The sequence below is a fragment of the Galeopterus variegatus genome, unplaced genomic scaffold (assembly GCF_000696425.1).
Source record: "Galeopterus variegatus unplaced genomic scaffold, G_variegatus-3.0.2 Scaffold905, whole genome shotgun sequence".
NCBI classification, from domain to species: domain Eukaryota; kingdom Metazoa; phylum Chordata; class Mammalia; order Dermoptera; family Cynocephalidae; genus Galeopterus; species Galeopterus variegatus.
Genome location: NW_007727016.1, coordinates 101,433 through 105,349, shown reverse-complemented (window position 1 = coordinate 105,349; position 3,917 = coordinate 101,433).

Here is a 3,917-nt window from a genome sequence, read left to right as displayed (position 1 = left end):
AAACAGCCTTGCATTTTTTAGAAAACCCACTTGGTCTCGATTTTTTACTGGGATTTCTGAGTTTGATTTAATAGTACTTTATTTAGGATTTTACCATCAAAGTAAAGTTGACATTTAGATCTGCTTTGAATAGCAGGTTTCTACTTGTACTAAAAATAAATTGAACAAACTTTTCTATTTTGTCATCTAAAAATTCAAAATTATTGGCATGGAATTGATTGTAGAATTCCCTTATATTTTTAATCACAGCTTTATCTGTGGTTATGTTCTCTTTTTCATTGGTAATATTTATTTAGTCTAATCATTTTTTCCTTTAATCAATCTTTCCAGAAATTTATTTTATTAGTCTTTTCAAAGGTCAAGCATAAAAAATAATCTCTAATGTTACTTTACACACTACTTAATTAATTTCCATTCTCATTTTTTAGGTATTACTTTCATTGAATTTACTCAGTTTTTCTTTTCTAGCCTCTAGAGCTTAATGTTGGCTCATTATTTTTTCCCATTTTCCCTAATATATTGATTTAAGGCCATAAATCTTTTTTTAAAAACAAAATTTAGATGTGTCCCATGAGTTTTAATTTGTACTACTTCCAACATTTTAAACCTATAGATATTTGATAGTTTTTCACTTTATTACTTTTTAACCCATGACTTAATTAGAATATTTCAGGAGTTTTATAATAAAATTTTCCTTTTGCTATCTTTTACATATTAATATATGATCTGTATGACATTATCTCTGTAACACAGCACACAGCACTCAGGATCGCGCTGTGTCCCGACACGGGTGCTCCATTCCCGCCGCCATTTTCCAAATCCCCGTAAATATTCAATTCTTGAAAAGAATGCATATGCTTTGTTTTTTAGGGTACAAAAGTCCCACATATAACTTGTAGATTGATAAAGGAATATGTTAAGGAATTCTTCTATGTACTTATTTTTTTTGTTTTTTGATCTATACCTTTTTTAAGAAGAATATTTTGAATTCTTTATTTTTCAAACTGTCCTTGTAATGCTATTAATTTTATTTAATGTCTTTCAATATCACATTGTTAACTGCATAAAAGTTCATGATTCATAGTTTGTTCTATTCATCATTATGTGATATCCTTCTTTAATGCCCATTAATGCTCTTTACTGTAAGTTCTATTTTTTTCAGTATTTATATTAACAACTTTTCTTTTGATAAAAAGATACATGCTTTGTCTTTGCTAGCTGTGGCTAGAACTGCCAGCACTCAATGGGGAAGGTCAGAAGGGAAGCAAGAACAAGGAGATAGGGCTGTTCCTCAGCTGAGTGTCTCTGCACTGTCCACACCAGGCAGATAGTTAAGCTGACACTCTTGAGCAATCTGAGGTTCTGGATTGCTTATCCTTAACTCTCATGCATCACACAGTGCATTTCTTTCCTCAAGTTTAGGGGTCCTCCCACAGCTTCTGCTTCACTGGTAGTCTGGGCCACATAGCTCAGGCTGTGTAACCCCCTCATTCTTCCTCCCTGAAGGCAGTTTTCTAGGGTAGGATTTAAGAAGGCCACCAGCCTGCTCTCTATCGTGTGGTCCATATCTGGTCCAAGAGAAATATTCATAAAACCTAGACCTATACAAACTCTGGGAGGGCAGTTCAGTCCCAGGACAGCAGCACACTCCTGGCTCCACTGCCACAGTTACTTAGGCCAAATTGTGGCTTTGAGATGTCCCAGGCAGGAGTCTTGCCCCAGTCCATGGGCAAAGAGACATTTTGGTGACCTGTTGAAGCCAAATCCCTCTAGGCTTAAGGGAATGAAGGTAAGCAGTCCTCATATCACCCCTGCACCCTGCCCTGCTCCACACCCCCTTCCTCCCATCTTGGGGAAGAGAAATTGGGATTCTCAGCATTTGTTTTCCAGGGAAATCCTCCTCAAGTGTTTCTCCTTCCCCCTGCTTCTGTTCATCTTTACTTATTATGAATGCTGATATGCTTGGGCTTATTTGAATAATTTTATCTTCATTTATTTATTGGCTTTCCTGCTCCCTCCCCCCAACCCCATTTCTTGGAGTATGTATATTTGATTTCCTTTGTTTTAATGGCCTTCCCTAAATATTTAAAATATATATTTTTTAGAAAAGCCTAAAGGTGATGAATGTTACTATTACAAGTTAAAAAAACTGGGATGCTTTAACTTCCCTCTAAACCTGCCAACTTTCATGTTATTGTTATAAAACATAAAATTTAGTTATTTATAAAGTTCAATACTTATTTTGTTTAACAACAAATATTTACAGTGTGTTGTATGATACTCAGCCCTTTTCTGGGTTCCAGGAACACTCTGGTAAATGAGACAATTCCCTGCCTTCACCCGCTTCCATTCGTCTTTTCATTTTCCTGATACCTTTGCTCACTGTCTTTTCTTGTTACCCCTTCCTTTGGGTTCAATTTTTTTTCAGTTGAAGTACATCCTTTAGTAGTTATTTCAGCAAAGGTCTTTACCAGTAAACCTTTAAAATATTTTATATCTGAAAATGTCTTTGACCCTATTCTTGAATTGTTAATATTTATTTCCAATATACATGTATTTATACATATGTATTGAATTGTGAAAAACATATGTGAAAACATATTAAATATTTTGATTAAAGAGTCAACTAAATACTTCAGATAGACAGTCAGTTAGAAGATAAAATGGAGGCTATCACCCAAGATAGAGTATATGAAGAAACTTAGAACACATTTCATATAGAATTAACTCCAGCGTACTTCTTAGAGAATTTGCAGAAGTTGAGAAGAGTGAGAATGGTCAGAGAGATAATGGCAAAGTATTATCGAGGATTTGGGAAAATTACATTACTTGATATGCCTATTTGTTTTTATGTAAATTTGTTTTTATTATTCTGCTGGTTTTGATGTGCTTTTTCTAGATAAGGAAGCATGTTTTTCTTAACTCCTGGACAATTCTATATATTTTTTTCAAATTAACTTTTTTTCTTTAAATGATGTCCTGTTCTTGTCTTATGGATTCTATTCCATCATTTATCTTCTTGCTCATTCTCAATTATGTGAAACTCTTTCCCACCCTAAACATGAAGAATTTTAGTAGCTCAGGACCAGTTTTTATATTATATTCTCAGTGTGCTGTATCATATATATAATATGGATTTGGGCTCTTCATCTGCACATGAGTCAGATTGGGGCTCTGATTTTTCCTGCGTGACTCTATCTCTACTTATAGCTTGCTATTGTGGGGAGAGGAGTACTCAGTTCTGGGTTAAGTTTCTGAATTGACATGAGAATATTCCTGGCTCCTGTTAATTATTTCTGGCTCTATTTCATGTCACTACCCTGCAGGATGACTGTGGTCTGTATCTCTTTAAGATTTTACTAACCATCCCAGCTCCCAGGCATTAAATAAGATGCAATTACCAACTTGCTACAGATTTGAAATTTGTCTTCATTTCTCACATCTAGAAATTATCCTCTTTTTTTCTTTTTACAAGTTCTGCTTTCTTAAAAATAATTTTTCTGCAATTTTGCCTAGCTATCGTGTGTGCTTGGAGTAGTTGGTGTATTTTACATCTGCAATCTTCCATTTTGATCTAAAGTCCCCCTAATAACTTATTTCCCCATCACAGCAAGAGCCATTATTAATGTTTTAATGGACCTTTAACCATCTCTTGAATGTACCATTGTGCTTTCTTATGTGCCTTTCTTTGTCTATTTTATTTCTTAGAATGTCTTCTCTCTGCTATCCATTTTTCTGCAAACAACCAACATTTAAGTTCCACCTAGATCCATTCTTATGGGTTACATTTTCCTCTGCCTTCTAGCTCAAAGTTATCTCTTCTTTCAATAAATTCCTATGGCATTAATTATCTAAAGGCATCATTCTCTACTTATTTAATATTGGACATCTGTTTTCTTTCCATGCATACATAGTTA